The sequence below is a fragment of the Ischnura elegans genome (genome assembly GCF_921293095.1).
Source record: "Ischnura elegans chromosome 13 unlocalized genomic scaffold, ioIscEleg1.1 SUPER_13_unloc_1, whole genome shotgun sequence".
Classification (NCBI taxonomy): Eukaryota; Metazoa; Arthropoda; class Insecta; order Odonata; family Coenagrionidae; genus Ischnura; species Ischnura elegans.
In genome coordinates, this window is record NW_025791657.1 from 5,555,404 (window position 1) to 5,574,109 (window position 18,706).

General features: G+C 36.7%; 1 protein-coding gene and 1 pseudogene across 1 annotated transcript in view; one reads left to right on the forward strand and one right to left on the reverse strand.

Moving 5' to 3' along the window:
- Positions 1 to 18,706, reverse strand: part of LOC124172007 — a 360,175-nt gene that overhangs the window by 240,588 nt on the left and 100,881 nt on the right. The window lies entirely within an intron of this gene.
- On the forward strand, positions 56 to 18,391 carry LOC124172005 (annotated as a pseudogene).

Below are 18,706 nucleotides of genomic sequence, written 5' to 3' on the forward strand. Positions count from 1 at the left end.
TTACATTTTTATTTTGCCCTCATTGATTCGCACCCAGCATTATCTTCTAGGTAACTGTGAAAGATGAGAATAAAGACCCTCTCAGGGAAGATAATTATCCTGTGATGAACACACCGGATGCAGATGGAATATCAAGTAATACTTTTGACCCATTGGCAACTGACGACTTGGTAAGTTCACGTTTGATTTGTTAAGCACATTTTTGCTACTACACAAATTCAGTCCTCCATGAAGTATTCCAATATCATTTACCATAATAACAGTACCTTTTCCCTTCCTTTATCAAATATGGAATAGGAATATGATCACAGAAATATTTCCTCCAGGGAACATTCCTGTATCAATGGCCAGAAAAGTAAAACCTTAACCCTAACTTTGTCAAATGTGAATAAGTAAACTTGAGATGTATCATAAGTATTCATTAGAACTTTCACAGTTAATCATGTTGGATAAAGAAAAGCTTCCGGGCTATGTGTCCTTTGCAAATTTTTGGATGGCACCAATGTTTCCTGACTGATTATGGTTTCTTTTTCAAGGGGGATTAAGGGAATCAAAATCCCAAAAGTTTAGGGCCCAAAAGTTTTTTTTTACATAGTGATGTGTAGTTCTTGAAGAAATTATTCAAAATGAATGGTTCATTGTTCTGAACAGAATGGGGGCATAGAGCTGCTCTGATCACTCACCTTTGCTCACTGAGCAATTGAGGGCTCTGATGTTAAGGCATTTCCCATTTTTATCAGCATAGAAACACCATGCTCTCTTCCAATCACCACAAAACAGAAGGGCGGATCAACTTCATAAGTCCTAAGATATCTTTGAGGCAACTCTCCTGTCTGCTAACCTTTTCATTGGTACATATTTCTTCTCTTTTACATCATTTATAATCTTTACTATTCTTCCACCAGTCCTTCTACGACTTTTTATCAGGCCATCAGTCTCATTATGTGGTATAACTAACTATATGTGCCCCCATTCTGTTCTGTGGTATGACATCAGTCTCACATAACTAAGTATTACTGCTTACTGTCAAGGGTTTTCAGAAAAATTCTCTTTTCTGCCACTCTTTGTAGCACTTCCCCATTACTTACATGGCCGATGCATTTCATCTTCATCATTCATTGGCTGCACCATATTTTGAACGCTTCTACTCTAGACTTTTCTGCTGCTGTCAACATCCAAGCCTCGCCTCCGTGAAGAGACATGTTGAAATGTTGTGACATGTTGCAAACAATATGGAAGGAAAGCAAGTGAAATTCATGATACCTATTGTAGCATTTGGTACTCTCACGCTGAGTTATTGTGATGTCATGATCAACAGATCACCGATCATAGTGTGGCTGGGTACCCCTAATGATTTGATACATGATTCCCTGGTGAAATCCTTCCAAATGAGAAAAACCTTTCATGTAGAATGATGAATCCTATTGTGTTGGTTCTGGCTGGCTGTATTGCCACATAATCAGGTGATGCAGTTTCTAGGCAAATCTACCGAACATGAATTGCTCCCAAAAAAAAGGCGTATTCTAATTGTAGCAAATGAGGATGTGGTGAGAACTGTATGGAGTAAATTATATGGGGGACTCAGGATTTGTCCTTCACCATATTTTGAAAGGGTATTAGGTAGATGTTGGCAAACCAGGGTGGCTGTTGAGAGGCATCAATTTCTTTCCGTGAGCTGATTTTAATGGCGCATGTTATGTATTCAACTTCGATTGAAATAAAATATAACGATTTCTTATAATGGATGAAATCAACTTTTTTGTACTCAATCTGCACATGTAGACAAAGAATCTTGGTTGTCGATAATGATGTCATGAGACTTTGATGTCTCAAATTATTGCTGATAAATTTGTTGTTCCTTTTTAGGAAGGTTTCCTATGGTTATTTGAAAAGGCAGAGTAATAAATTGGCCATATTTTGCCCGCCTTCTCTGAGGTCAGAATAGCTAATCAGGGAATTTTCCAGTTATGCATATGCCCTTTATTTGATGTGTTGGTTGTGATCTTTTTGCTTCTAATAGCAATTGGTGAAAACCTGTATCAATGAAGTGTTAATTCTCTTTTTTCCTCAGAGTGGCATGGGAACATGTGGGTCCACTTCTGTCAAAGCGCAGCAGTTCAGTGATGATGGAGGAGGATATGCACTCAATGCAAGCACTAATGACCTTGTGTTCCAAGCTTCTGATCAGGTAGTCATAATAATAATATTAATAAAAATATTTTAATTGGTCCAGTGATTTGTTTAGACAAACATAAGACATGTAAAGGAGTGCATAAGATACAAAAACAGTACTAATGAAGAAAGAAAGAAAATTTTATATGAATAAATTCATTGTAACTATGTATATAGTTTTTTGCTCAAAAAGTTGCAGTTAACATGAACACAATGGTGTGATATAATATAGTTATTTTTGAAGTAGGGGGTGACTGGCTGTGGAAGGAGAGATTTTACCTAAGAGCTGCAGCATCCTCTTTTGAATTTTGAAGATTATTTTATATTTGGGTCTACGGCCCCAGATAAGGATACTAAACATCACATTCAGGTAGAATTCACCGTAATAAAATGGGATTAATACATGAGTAACTACAATTCATCTGATAGAATAAAAAAGCAAGTAGACCTCATTTTTCTGCAGATCTTCTGAATGTGTTCTTCCAAGGAGACTTTATTATCAAGTTTTACACCCAAATAAGGAGAACTAAGATTTTGTGGAATACACATAAATTTTTACAGAGATCAGTTAGTGTGGAGCTGGTTGCATACACTGTAGAGTCACATGTATTGGTAAACCTTAAAATATAAAAAAGATATTATATTCAGATTATTACCTTAAATGCTATATTCGTTTGCTTAAAGTAACACACTTCTTAAACAGTTGCTACCTGTGAAGCACCCGTAAAAAAGCACCAAATATCAAAATGTTATGATAATAGCATGCCAACGATCATTTTAGGCTTACTTCTTGCATGTAAAGAGGGAGGTAATTTTCCCACTGTACTTTAGGTTAGATAGGCAGTGGAATGAGTGAAACTCTCCGTTATTGTTTTCAAGCTATGAATTGCTCCTTTACACTGCGAAGCTATTTATTGCCTGGCTCACTACAGAAATAAAAACTGCTATGCCAACGTATGGAATAACACCCCCTTGCATTTTCATAGTAACCTTTGTTAGATGAAAGAATGGAATGGTAATAGTAAAAAAAACAGGGATTATGGTTATCATCCACAAAACGCAGAAGAATTTGTAAAGGCTACCATGGGAATTAAAGGTTGGTAATAGGTCCAGGCATTGTAGTAGGATGAGCTAATGATTTGATGCAGTCTTGGCTAGTGAGTTAACTCATCTATCTCTCAACCCAGCATGCTTTGTATTTTTTCCGTATTCTTGCAAGTGATTTGCCCAAATTGAATTTCATATCTATATTTTGAAAGATTAATAAGAATTTTGATCATGATATAAAACACCTAGCAGATAAAATCCACAGAATATAAACACTTTTAGCATGTGTGGAAGATGAGTCAAAGTAAAGAATAATGAGGGCAACAATATTTTGAAGCAATTTAAAAAAGAATTAAACTCAAGTCCCAGTCATTCATTCAAACATAAGACAAAAAATCATTCACATTATGTAGTAGTTTATACACTATACACATTATGTAGTAGTTTTTTTTACTTGATACTAATTCTGCATTTTCGTGATAGTATGAGTTATTTCCCTTATTGAGCACTCTGATACATTATTGTTATTGTACAATTTAGTGCATGTAAATGTGACACGCAAGCTGTAACTGTGAATATAAACGAGTGAATTTTTGGGGTAGTGTATAGACATTTATCAATGCAATATATGATAATCATTTTTTTTTGGCAAACTCACCAAGCTCATTATATATTTCCATCTCCCTGTCTTTAATGATGCTGATTGTAAACTAATATGCAGGCAAAGGCGTCAACATCTTCCCAAGGTGAAGAGGTGGATGCTAAAGGTACTGGAGGCATCGTGACAGGCCTTGACTGTATGCAGGTTTTAGCCAAGAAAGAACTATCTCCCAAGGAGACTGATGCCATGGAGGTATGCATGAAATCCACATTCATTTAACCCATTATTCCCCAGATTCCATGTTGGGCTTTTACCTTTGGTTAATTTTTTATGTTACGGTTTCTATTGACCTAGTTAAGATTAATTTTTTGAAAAAAATTATCATATTTATCATAATATATGATTTTCATTATGTTGTGTTTACGCAATGCTGGGCAAACTCCGGAAAATAAAAACAAAAAAGAACTTTTCAAAACTTAGGTTGCATATTTTATTTTTCATCATCTTTTCTGATTCAATGTTCAATAATCTGTGTGGAATTAACCTGGATCCGCCCAAAATATTTTTTTTGAGATTAATAATTCATATTCTAGAAGAATGGTAAGGGTCTCATTTTTACTACATTCTGAAAATATTTCGTTGATCGGTTGTGTAGTTTCCGAGATACAGGCTGTGACATAAATGTCACATTGGGCGGATCTGTTGTCTTTTGGTGCAAGGTAATATTTCCCCAGAAAAAGCAAATATTTTTCGCATTTGAGCTGCACTGTTCATTTAAATGATAAAAAACACTAGAAAAACATATTATTAATTACGTACACTATTTTCAAGCTTTTGTTTAAATTTAAAGTAAATTGTTTAAAAATTTAGCAATAATTTTCAGAGTTCCATTGCCCGCGATTCATAAATTTTTCGATGTAAATTGTGATTTTTTAAGATGTAGAAGTGTTTTGGATTTTTTCAATGCTATTTCACAAGTTTGGGGTATATTTAAATTTATAATTTTTATATTATAAACTTGTCAAATACACATCAAGAAAAATTATTTTAAATTTATGTATAAATTTAAGTTTTCGGCAGTAGTGTTATGAAATTACAGAACCTTGAATTGACACTATCAATGGATTTGTTGAAGGTACATTTAAATAATATTTTTACATGGCTAATAAGTAAAATAGTTGAAATTGCATTTCCCAATTTTGGAAAATACATAGAATAAATATACATGCTTGAAAAATATTCTCACAACATATAAGGGTGTAATACCTTATAAAATTGAATTAAATTTGAATCAATTTGTTTCATATAAACTAAAGATTGCTTTAGAGTTCAATGCCGGTGTATACGTACCATTTTGAGTGGTAAGTAGTAAAGCAATATTTGTCCATATTTCATGCATCGCATGCAGTGCATTTGACGGAAGCGCAATGTTCTCCAGCACGGCGACGCAATCTTTTGAGACTAATTGATCATTAGCATCGTAACATATTTCACTGTCTGCCTCTGTTGAAAAGGAAATAGTACGGCGGCTATACTTGCCTTTGCATCGATGTATGGTCAGTAATGTTTGCATTATTACACGCCTGATCTCTAATTGTGACATGCAATGACCAGATTTCGCTCATGAACAGATTGTGAACAGCTTCAGATTGTGAACAGCTACATCCAAAAGTCAAGGAAAATATTCCACCATTACCACCAAAACTGATTGTCCTCCGCCGAATGAATTACATGCAAGGATGGATACCAAAATACTCCACAATCATACTCCTGCCAAAAGAGAGTTTTTTCAGTGGGAAAAATCCCTCTGAAACGTTCTTTCAATTTAGTGATCTACAGTGAAGCTACCACAATTTGTCTATTATGTCGGGCATCGTATTGTCTGCACAGTGAAGGTATCTACTCATCACAAAGAACCTATTCCTTCGCTAGGCTACGGTAACCATTGAGTTGTGAGCACCCCCAGAATCTTCCCAGGAGCATCGCTTGGATGGAAACCAGTTACAACCTCATAACAGTAAAATCCCAATGAAAATTTTCATCTCGTCTTTACTGATGCTAGAAGATGAAAAAAACAATAGAAGTAGTATAATTATCTAATTCTGCCATGAGAAAAAAGAATGTCATCCAAAAAAACTATTTAAAAAATTTCTACACCTAATTTTTCCCTCTATTCAGGAAGATCTGTTTCGGGGAATAACCTATTTCTTACAAAATGACCTTCTTGTCGCAAATTGGCAGCTTCTTTTTTCTTTTTACTATTGGAGAAGTGATGTAAGCTTCGTTGACTTCGAATCCTTTTCCTTACATCTAACTGGTACCGAAATACTTCTGGACTTCTCTTGAAATTCATTAGTGTTATCATTATCATGCTGAAAAACAAGCTCCACTCTTGCCCGAAGTTGTCTTCCCGTTAAATTTTCCACAAGTCCACCAGCCTGGTCATCTGCAATGTCCTCATCAGTGACAATTGCTGCTTCTGGTAGCTCAAGGTATATTGTACATCGTCAAAGTCTTCGTTTTCCGGAAGCTATTTGGCTTCACACAGTGTAATATCTATGAGCTATCGATATCCCTAATATTAAAAAATTTAATTCAAAAGTAATTACCGAAATAAAAGTTAATAAATGCAAATTTATCGACTAATTGATAAGTAATAAGTCTTTTTGCGGGAATACGAAGGAAAAAACGTTGAAAATGGAATAAATTCTAACTAGAGCATAAAATTCGAAACTTTGAAGATTTGCATAGGGATCCGCCCAATGTGACATTTATGTCACAGTAACATTTATCAGAGTATATTACAGAAATGGAAAGCAATACCAAACATATTAATGTATTATTAATACTTTTGTATCATTATGTTGATACATACCAAAAATTGTCGCTGTAGCGCATATAGTTTATGAAAAAATTAAATATTTACACAAAGCGAACGTCCATTTTTAGTGTCTAGGGAAGGCGCATAAGTACCAGGGGTACTCAAAGGATAGGTCTTCACTCTCACTTGACAATTCTTACATTGAATTGAAGAACTTAGCTTCCTCTTTCTTATAAGGTATAAAACACAACAATATACCGTGCCCGAACGATGCAAGAGCCATTACAGTGGAGCGATACAGGGTGTGACATTTATGTTACATTGGGCGGATCCAGGTTAAACAGCTCATTTCACAACAGAACTTATCTCTGATTTGCACACTCGACATCTTGGCTGGGAATTATAAGTATGCCTGAAAATTAAATGCCCTATTCTCCCTTGACGAGCATGCTGGGGTTTGTAATTTTTCCTAAGGTTTCCCGCCATTGGGCACCGATTTTCATGCCAAATGTCATCAGCAATTGTATTGGAAACAATTTCTTGCCTCAGTAGAATTTTACGATCTCAGACCGAAATTCTAACAAAGGAATGCCTTTGCCCATGACCTTGGCATAAAATCACAACGGATTCACTGCTGCACTATCGACCTCTTTTAAGAATTAAGGTTGTTACCCTTAATCTGAATAGGATAACATTCAACATAAATATCGAGCAAATCTAGCCTCCCATTTCCTAATTTAAATCTTTGATGAAATTTCCATTTTCTTCAGGAATCTTCATAAATACCTTAATGTCTATACTATAGATTCCATATTCCGGTAAAATGGAGCAACATTGATGACAGAGTTATCATGCATTTGCACTAAGAGAATATGTTTGGACTTGTCAAACAAATAGTAGAAATCCCTGTTAGTTTTTTGTCAGATCTCTCGAAGACATGAGTGGGCAGTTTTCCGTTCGATTTTCTCTTACTGTTCCTGTTGCAAAATATCAATTGTCACTTAAAAGCTGCTGATAGATTGTAACCGCTGAAGAAATTATGATAATTCTTGGTAAGTTATTTTGGAGACTTTCTGAATATCCAGCAAATTTAGAACAAACCTTTCTCTTGTTGAACTTAGAAATCCTAGAAATATCACTTTCAAGTTTAACCTCTCTATATGGGAAAAACTGATAGCCTGTAGATGAGGTACACTACAGTATATAACCTACTCTAAATTGTTCTCCACGAATGAACATTTTAGCTGTGTGCCACCTGAAATATGGAACCATATGTTGGGAAATTTCTTAACTTAATCAAATTTTAGTTTAGTCTTTTGAGGAAAGGTCCGACTGTCAAAAATGTATTACTTTTATGCAGTGTAGAATTATTGGAAAGCTGTCGATATTTATTTAATTCATGGAACGGAATCTGCATCATACGTTGCCTTACAATTTTGACCGGCATCTCCTTTTGCCTTGTCCAGTACTACATAGTGTGCAGTAATATATGTTACCCGTATAACATTATCAGTCCAATTATTTTTTTAAAATCTGCCTTACTCTGAGTAAATTTGTGGTTATATATCTCCTCAGCGCAGTTATTTGAGTAGCTCAAAATTAATTCAAGTAATTACCCACTGATAAATAAGTGACAGATCTCAATTGGTGAGTGGCCTCCATACTGAGTAATAATTATTAGTTAATTGTTTCTAATGCTTTTTTTGCACGCAAAAATTTGGGACTACTTCGGGAGTAGATTCAATATTTTCAAGTTTAGATGAACCTGTTTGTCCTGTGCCTCTTTTACTTGGACGATCTTTTTTAGATACTGCATGAGTAAACTGATTTGCCTCGCAGCACGTCCTGGCATATTTCATATGCCAGGACGTCCCGTTCATATTTGAAATACTGATAAAATGTAATCCCCATTGTAGTTCCAAAGCTTAGAAAATATCATACATCACCTCTTATGTTAATTTATATTCTTCAGTTACCTCATTGATGCTTCTTCTAATGAATACGTTTGAGGCATTGGAATAATGGGTAAAATGTTCTTCCTTTATTTAATTTGAATGAAACCACCAGATGAATGTTTTGCAAAAACGCTGAGCAAAAACTACTGCGGTGTTAATGATATAATTACTGGATGATGGATAGATATGCATTTCAGAGGAATATTTAACTGATATGGACCCAACTGAAGCTAGATTATTAGCCTCACAACACCTAAGCCATTGAAGAAAAGAGAGGTAACTCAGGATTGCACGGAGAAATTCCAAAGAGTGACTAGAGGAACACTCCACCTTCCATCACAATCCTGCTTCAACTAATACGTTTCTCACCCTCTCATTCTACCGTCTCTGAAACAGAATGCATCTTAAGCTGAATTCAATATCCACAAAGAAATACTTCCACTCAATGACATGGGAATGACATTGCCCTGTATCGGTTCCATGTGTGCTTGTAACAGTTAGACTCTACTAAGTACCAGTGTTTTTTTTATGTAAAATTCGTACAGATGGCCATCTTGGAATTCAAAATGCTATTCTTGCTTTACTTTATAAACTCACAACCTGTGAGTGCCAAAATTGCAGCTGAACTGCCTCAAAAGACTACATTGTCGATTAAATGCCATACTGATAAGTTTTGTTATGCTTTTAGAACAGCCCTCTGGTCTGCCAGAGAATTCCCATTGTTGTGTAAACGCAACACTATTAGCAACAACCATATTTATACCAGGAATGGCGAAATTTCGTGACAAAAATAAACATGATGGATTGAGAAACTTAGAACTTAGAAAAAAATACTTCTAGTGGGCTTACTCAATAACTCTTTGTAAAATATCATTTTTTGTAGTACTTCAAGGCTTCGGAAATGGGCACATTTTGAAGTAAGATAAAAATTATTATTTTAGTGAAAATTTTTACAAAAGTAACTGAATAAAAATGAAATATATTTCAGAAATTCAGAAAACCTGAGAAAAAATTATCCTTCAGAAAGGTATTTTTCTAATAATTATGATTCAATAATATTGCGTTTATGCAATGCTTGGGATTAATGGATTAAAGTAACAGAGAAAAGTGATGTTTTAGGGGAAATCCTGAATTTGAATGATTGTAAACACAGGCACTTGAGCCCAAATTTTGAGATCTATATCATTTTTTTTAAAGATGTGCACGACATATTGTAACCGTTGCCGCTTGGCATTTTTTATGGGTAACTTTAAATCAGTGCTCGCAATGGAAGGAGAACTGCTTCAATATCGTGCGTGATTATGTTTGTGTGTATACAGTGGAAATTGAATGGAGTGTTGAGTGTTTCCCCCTCCCCCCAAGATTCCCCACTTTCCCAATTTTGTGGTTTTTTCCATTATGTGTACGTAACCAGTGAAAGGTTCACATTTTTCCCAATCCCCTCCCTGAAAATACCTGTGAGCAGGAAATGGAGAGTGACGGATTCGGCACCCCTTCCTTCTTCAAAATGAGAACATGCTTTGGCTATCCCCCTGCCCCATGGTGAGGATTCTATGAAGACCCGCTTTTTCCTGAGTTTCCTCCAGTTGTCCCAACCTCAGAAAATACCAATCTTTGTTAATTAAGCACGGACGAATTCCAGCTTAAGGAGACATATCGACCCCAGCTTTGTGTTACAGCAAAAGGCTATGCCCGACAGGTGGAGGTGTGTAGCCTGTCAGTTGGAGGAGAGGCAGAATGAGCAGAGAATAGTGGAGGTTAGCCTGTGAGGTGAAGAGTGGCAAAGAAGAGGAAATAGGAGAACTGATCAGTGGATTTGCCGTGCCAAGAGGAATGAGGTCAACCCACGACACCTTGAAATAAATATTTTCTCAGCCCATGGTGAATGAAGACGCTGTTGGAGCCAGCCAAGGAGGTCATCCCCATCCATGATGGAGAGCTGAGAAGTAAAACTGTTATCCCGGTTGACTTCCCCTCAGTTAAGAAGATTCACAAAGAAATCCCGTATGTAATCAAGAATAGAAGAACTAACTCTGATGGAGACCTGTTGTCCCGCAATATTTGTACCTTCCCTTTTGTTTATTCTTTTGGCCCACCCTCTTTTGCCGGAAAAGAATAAATATTTTAGTATTTATGACAGCGTATTATTGGGGAGTGCTTAGGATTAGTGTTGGCATTGTCACTTTCATTTCTTTTATATTAAGCAGAAGATTCACAAGAAGGGAAGATTCTTTTGTTTCTTGTGATTTTAGAGATGTCATTTGTATTTGATAAGTATGAAATCTGCTTACTTTCAGCCTACTGATACAGAGGATGGAGAACTGGTTCTGAATCCCACAATGGCCATAGAGTCTATGACAGAGACGGAGGGTGAGTGATCTTCAGTGTTTGAAAATGACGCTTCACCTAAATGACTTATAACTGAGTCCAACTAGGCAAATGTCCAAAAACTGAATTTCAAAATTCAATTAAATTTTGCAAACATTACATTAAATTTTTTAAATATAGTTTTTTTTTCTATTTTACACATGAATTCGTCAATATATCTCTGAGACTCAGAATTCAATAAAATTTTGAATTTAATTTTTTTTGTACTTTCTTTCTACTCTATATTTTAGAAAAGCTAGTTCTTCATCAATATTTTCATTAAGTACACTGAAGATTTTATTTTTACATGTGGCTTGACCTCGGGTCCTCAATGTAACAGCTGGGCACTTTAACCACTGCACTAATGCTCACCCTTTGCAGAGTGGCTCTTATGCATGGATATATTTGACCTGTAAATTTTAAACTGCATTTCAGTTTAAATAATTTGGTTTCATAACCCCATATGGGGCTGATTCAAGGACTGCCCCCGATGGGCAATGTATTACACAAGAAAATTTGATTGAATTGTGAGACCCGGTTTTTGGACATTTCCCTTGTGATAGATGTAGCATCTATATTTTTAATCCATCTATACATTCTATAGTTTATGATTTATAGTTCTGCTTGAGATTGTAATCATGTCTGCAAATATCTAATAAAATTTTCGTCATGCTTCAGTGACATTAACCAATATATGCAGTCATTTGCTTTCATATGGGAATTCCAGTGTACTCTACCCAACAATTTAGTCTTTCAGACTTGGTAATAGAAAAAATACCAATGAATAACTTGTGAAGAATAATAAGCATGAGATTCCAATTATGTACCATGTCAACTGTGCCGTCCATAGACAAAATGAACTTTTTTTGTGCTCTAGGCAACTGCTTTAATAGGCCTAACAGTTGTTCATGGATAAAGTGTGATGAGGTAAAAACTGATTTGGCTAAAAATAGGCTAAACTCAATTTCAAAACCTTGTGTGAAGCAGTTGTAGTTCTGCAGAGTAGGGACAGTGGGTAACCAGGCCCTGCTAACTTATTCTCGTTAGCTAAGATTTCAAGGCTATAGCTTCTTCCAAATTGTTAAAGGTGGTACAGCGATGTACAAGGCATCACCCTTTTTGAGGGTGGATATGAGAAGTTTGAATTAATTATTTAACTTCTGCAGCTAAGTTTATTTTTTATTAGGATGTTTTAGTGGTATTTTCTACATTGCTTCACATTTAAATACTTTGAGTTTTATGAAAATCACTGTGGACTTTTCAAAATCGTAATATCATTGTGGTCATTGCTTCTGAAAATAGATAAATTATAATGGAAGAGTTAGGGAATTGGAAAATGGATACATGTTCGCAACCTATAAATCAGGTATCATTGCCAATTTTCAGTCTTTTCATGTGAAGTCTATGAGTCGACAAAGTGAGGAAATGAAACAGATATTCTTTAAGACTTACTCATGAATCAGGCTTCATGGTGATTGCTTGCTAGACTTAATCCATGATGAATTCAACCCTGAATACTGGGTCAGCAAGTGAAACCAGACGATTGAAGATTGCCCGAAGACGGAGTCAGGAAGTAGTATGTGGGAAGTCCTACTGATATATCACAAAATGTACTGTGTGCTTTTTCAGTGCGTCTTTGCATTCAAAGCCTTTTATCAAAATTTTGGATGCATTTTGCAAACACGCAAGCTTTTTGCCATTTTAACATTCTGTGTTACTGGTCTGTTCTGATAGCTTTTGAAACTAATCCGTTCTGAACCATCCAGACTCTCAAACTAAGACTGTCAGAAAGACATATCAGAGGAACTGTGAGAGCATATTCGAAGAGAGCGTTAGAACCCTTTCCACTCTTCTCATATGGGGTGTGCATTAGGGCGGATCGGAAAATCGATTTTTTCGAATCCATCTGGCCCAGTGAAAAAAGTTGTGGGACCGATCAAAAATAAGGCCTGAAAAATTTGAGACCTCTAGGTGAACCCCTGACCCACGCTCAAATGCAATTTAGAGGGGGAGGGAAAAAATTCTATACATGTAATATTTTATGGTCATTCCCTATAGATTTTGCCGAGTTACTGCCCTTTTAGGGCAAACATTTCGTGCATTTTGACGTATCTGCCATCGTTTAGCCACAAAATGCCTAATTTGAGTCCGCGTCCGCGAAGAAAATAATCCAACGCCCACGCAGCGTCGCGGATACAAGAACGGCAGGCCGATCCCGTCCCCTCCCCGCTTGCTTCTTCCCCTCCCACGCCACAAATACAGCAAAATTCATCCCGTGTGTGCTGCTAGGAGGGCGTTAATCTTTGATAATATAAATCGGAGGATGGTAGAAGATAAAAAAGGATGCTTAGTGAGACGACTTGTCTCTTATTTGGCGCTTCGTTGGCGTTAAACAAATCGATGTTACCAACATTTACAGAAGTGATGAAATATTTTTCAATCCGAGAACGCAGGAAAGGAGTCTAGGGTCTATGAAAAGGCCTCTCGAGTGGCTATAAAGGTGTGCGAACTTTGGATATGCGCTTCTATTCTGGTATTGTCCGACCGCTGCGACTAAATGGATTTTGGTTGAAGGCCGCTCGCGCCTTCCCCGCTCGCCTCACACGCCCAAAATGCACCAAAATTCACACCAAGTGCGTCTTTCTTCGTTAGTCTAACTAATATTTGATGTTTCAGCATCGTCGGTGGAGGAACAATCACGAAAGAATTACTCAATTATCTCCTTTCCAGTCTGTTTTTCTTATTTCACTGTCATTCCTAGTCTCTCGCTGCTGTCAACAAGTTTTGGAGAATTCTTTCACGAATCTCTCATCCGTATGTTTAATAAAAGGAATATTTAACTTCAAATTTGAACGTTAATCAATAGATTTTTGAATTTCCACAGCGATAAGGTCAGATATAACCGGAGATGCCGTGGTCTCTCTCCAATATATCATCAGCGGGTAGTCCTTTACATCGATATTCTTATACAGCAATTAAAAAATCTCGGATTGGTCGCCAAACGCATCCTTGCAACAACGCAAATTGGGTCCCTAGATTGCCCTCCCAATGTTTATGTCGCAATTCTAAGTCAACTTAGTGCAATTAGCAAATATACCACTGCAAGGATGAAATATGATTTTATGCTTTCCCCGCGAATGACGTGGGTAAACTCTTCTCGGGAGAAAAAACATTTACCCCTGAGGATGAGCCCCAATTCGGAGCTTGAAACTTAGGTCATTATGAAAAAATTAACACGGTGGGAATCCCGAGAAGAGTTCACCCACGCTGCAAGGGATGTTGGAATTATGCTCTCAGCAGAGGGATGATGCCTCCTTTTTATGCGGTTTTCTCTTGGTACTATCGCATTCACATCCTTTTTAATTTTGTTTATCTACTTTTCACTCGGAAAGGATTCGAGAATCGCAGATTTTATAACTTTTGCTATTCCTCCGACGGGGGAGGCAAACCCCCAAAAGTGGTACCCTGTTTCTTCAAGTAACACCACACACTTGGATTGATAAGTCGTCTTGTATTTTTTTATCAGACAAGAGTATAGTCTTTCATTCCATCAAAATGGAGCCCTTTGATAACATCCTTTGATACGTCTCTTTTCGTATTCTCGGTAATTAGCATCTTATTCTGTCTAGTAATTCTGGTACACTACGTTGGATATATCTTGCAAAGTTATGATTTTTGCGTCAGCTAAAGTTGCGAGAGCGATCATTGCTGCTGATTGGTTTTTGCATATACCTCTATCACAGTTGGCAGACTTATTTTCCCCGCAGAAGTTCCAGTTTGACTTAAGTCCTTAACGTTTATTTCGTGAGGAACGTAGAGATATAAATCGGCAGATTTCTCGTTAGTTTAATTTTCTTCGGATGAATTGATGAAGAAAATTTTTGATGCTATTTTTCCGTTCAAGAATTGAGGATGTTAACTCAACGCTCTCTTTCGATTCCCTTTTTTCCTCAGTTGTCGCGTTTCTTTAGGATTCAATCCAGCAGCCATCGTCTTTCGTTTCGTCCGCTTGCCTCTCAAAATACTTCTTCATTAAGGGGAACCTTATGCTCCTTCTTGCACACACACGCAAAAAAATCGCATAATTTCTAATTTTCCTTTAAATTTTTTTCAGTTTTGTACTTAAATAAAACCCTAATTTTGGTCTACTCGCATTTTCCGTAAGTTTTAGCACTTCCTGTTGTACCGCTATATCCATTTAATCACACACATACTGGAAGAGAAGTGCGTCAGCATATTCCGAACGCCTTTATAGCCACTCGAGAGGCCTTTTCATAGACCGTAGACTCCTTTCCCGCGTTCTCGGATTGAAAAATATTTCATCACTTCTGTAAATGTTGGTAACATCGATTTGTTTAACGCCGACGAGGCGCCAAATAAGAGACAAGTCGTCTCACTAAGCATCCTTTTTTATCTTCTACCATCCTCCGATTTATATTATCAAAGATTAACGCCCTCCTAGCAGCACACACGGGATGAATTTTGCTGTATTTGTGGCGTGGGAGGGGAAGAAGCAAGCGGGGATGGGACGGGATCGGCCTGCCGTTCTTCTATCCTGCGTGGGCATAGGATTATTTTCTTCGCGGACGCGGACTCAAATTAGGCATTTTGTGGCTAAACGATGGCAGATACGTCAAAATGCACGAAAATTTTGCCCCAGAGGTCAGTAACTCGGCAAAATCCATAGGGAATGACCATAAAATATTACATGTATAGAATTTTTTCCCTCCCCCTCTAAATTGCATTTGAGCGAGGGTCAGGGGTTCACCTAGAGGTCTGAAATTTTTCAGGCCTTATTTTTGATCGGTCCCACAACTTTTTTTCACTGGGCCAAATGGATTTGAAAAAATCGATTTTTGCGATCCGCCCTAATGTGCATTCCCTGAAGCCATAATATAAAATTCCGGAACCGATGCCCTCGCTACTATGGATCCAATGTACAATGTATCTGGTGAAGGCCAATGAGCGGATATTGGGATATGATGCATCCCATCTGACCATCCCTATAAAATACGTAATGACCTAAAGTATGAGATCATTAATTCTTCCCTGCCTTTATACTTGGAATAATTTTGTAAATAATGCAAGGTGTAGTGGCTATGAGAGTTTCGTTAGAAATAGAGAATAGTGCCCCTTACAGAAGGTGTTCTTCATTTACTGCTAATGTTGTTCTTACAAATATTTCTTTTTTAAAAATATGTTGTCCTTGAAGGTAAGTTCTTAGGATATCATTATAGTAGTTCATATTATTACCCCTCCATCTTCCTCTCTATTATTTATTATGCTGACAATGATGGTTTTGTGAGCTATAATTTCCTTCTGGCCCCCAAAGTTACTGCCAATTTCTACTGAATGGTTTCAGTCTTACATTACAAGAAAGTATTTGCATTTAATAATCCCTGACTTTACTTATTTTTATGTGAATTTCTTTTCTAGAGTCCCCATTTCCTGAAAGAGCCTCAGCCTTGTTTGCAGGGAATAATAATGTGAGGGAAGTGAGGAGACGCTTCATTGTAGATGGGAAATCGTGCACAGGTAGTCCTCACATAGCAAAGAAGCCTTATTCCTGCGGTGAATGTGATAAGTCTTTCTCTCGTAAGGACAGCCTTATCCGTCACACTCGGACTCATAGGAAGGGGAAACCTTATTCGTGCAATGAATGTGATAAGTCTTTCTTTAAAAACAGCAACCTTGTCAGTCACATTCGGACTCATACGAAGGAGAAACCTTTTTCTTGCTATGAATGTGATAAGTCTTTCTCTCAGAAGGGTAATCTTGTCAGTCACATTCGGACTCATACGAAGGAGAAACCTTATTTTTGCAATGAATGTGATAAGTATTTCTCTGAAAAGAGTCACCTTGTCTGTCACATTCGGACTCATACGAAGGAGAAACCTTATTCCTGCAGTGAATGTGATAAGTCTTTCTCTCGGAAGGGTAGTCTTGTCAGTCATATTCGGACTCATACGAAGGAGAAACCTTATTCTTGCAGTCAATGTGATAAGTCTTTCTCTCATAAGAATACACTTGTCATTCACATTCGCACTCATACGAAGGAGAAACCTTATTCGTGCAATGAATGTGATAAGTCTTTCTCTGAAAACAGCCACCTTGTCCGTCACATTCGGACTCATACGAAGGAGAAACCTTTTTCTTGCTATGAATGTGATAAGTCATTCTCTCAGAAGGGTAATCTTGTCAGTCACATTCGGACTCATACGAAGGAGAAACCTTATTTTTGCAATGAATGTGATAAGTATTTCTCTGAAAAGAGTCACCTTGTCTGTCACATTCGGACTCATACGAAGGAGAAACCTTATTCCTGCAGTGAATGTGATAAGTCTTTCTCTCGGAAGGGTAGTCTTGTCAGTCACATTCGGACTCATACGAAGGAGAAACCTTATTCTTGCAGTCAATGTGATAAGTCTTTCTCTCATAAGAATACACTTGTCATTCACATTCGGACTCATACGAAGGAGAAACCTTATTCGTGTAATGAATATGATAAGTCTTTCTCTGAAAACAGCCGCCTTGTCCGTCACATTCGGACTCATACGAAGGAGAAACCTTATTGTTGCTATGAATGTGATAAGTCTTTCTCTCAGAAGGGTAATCTTGTCAGTCACATTCGGACTCATACGAAGGAGAAACCTTATTTTTGCAATGAATGTGATAAGTCTTTCTCTGAAAAGAGTCACCTTGTCAGTCACATTCGGACTCATACGAAGGAGAAACCTTTTCTTGTTATGAATGTGATAAGTCTTTCACTCAAAAGATTACCCTTGTCTGTCATATGCGGATTCATACAAAGGAGAAACCTTACTCTTGCAATGAATGTGATAAGTCTTTCTCTGAAAACAGCCACCTTAGCCGTCATATTCGGACTCATACAAAGGAGAAACCTTATTCGTGCCATAAATGTGATAAGTCTTTCTCTTTAAAGTTTAACCTTGTCCGTCACATTCGGACTCATACGAAGGAGAAACCTTATTCATGCAATGAATGTAGTAAGTCTTTTTCTGAAAGAAGCCGCCTTAACAGCCACATGCGGATTCATACCATTTAGAATCCTTATTCGTGCAATGAATGTGAAAAGTCTTATACTACCATACAAAGCCTTGTCTTACACATGCGGGTACACCGGAAAGAAGATTATTCTAACAATGAATGTGAAAATACTTTCTCCTGATAGATCCACCTTTTCTTATGTTTGGAAACACACAGGGTTATGTCTGGGTCGTGTTATTAATTGGTTTTCATTAGCAATGAAGGTAAATAATTCTTAATGTTATGAGTTCCGCATGAATGAAATAATAAAATGTACCATAATGTTTAAAATGGTAAAAAATATTCAGTTAGTCCTGTGACCGTATTTCATTTATGTTTAAGTATATTTATTATTTTAAATAATAAGGACTAAATAATATATTCCTTTATATTTAACTGCTACTTTTTTAATGATAGAAAATTATTTACATTTAAATTTAAGACGTGGGTAAATTGTTTTTTATTATTACGTGAACTGCTTGTATGAAATGAAATATATGTCTCATAATTTTGAAATTCATATAATAATATTCAGTTAGGTCTGTGACCTAATTTGATAGATGTTCAAGTAAATTTATCTCCTATATTTTCAAGGATTAAATAATTTATGCCTGTTTATTTATCTGTTTTTTTTTACTGTTAGAAAACTATTTAGGTTTAAAGGTACGTTATGTATTTCAACACTTTCGATAAAAA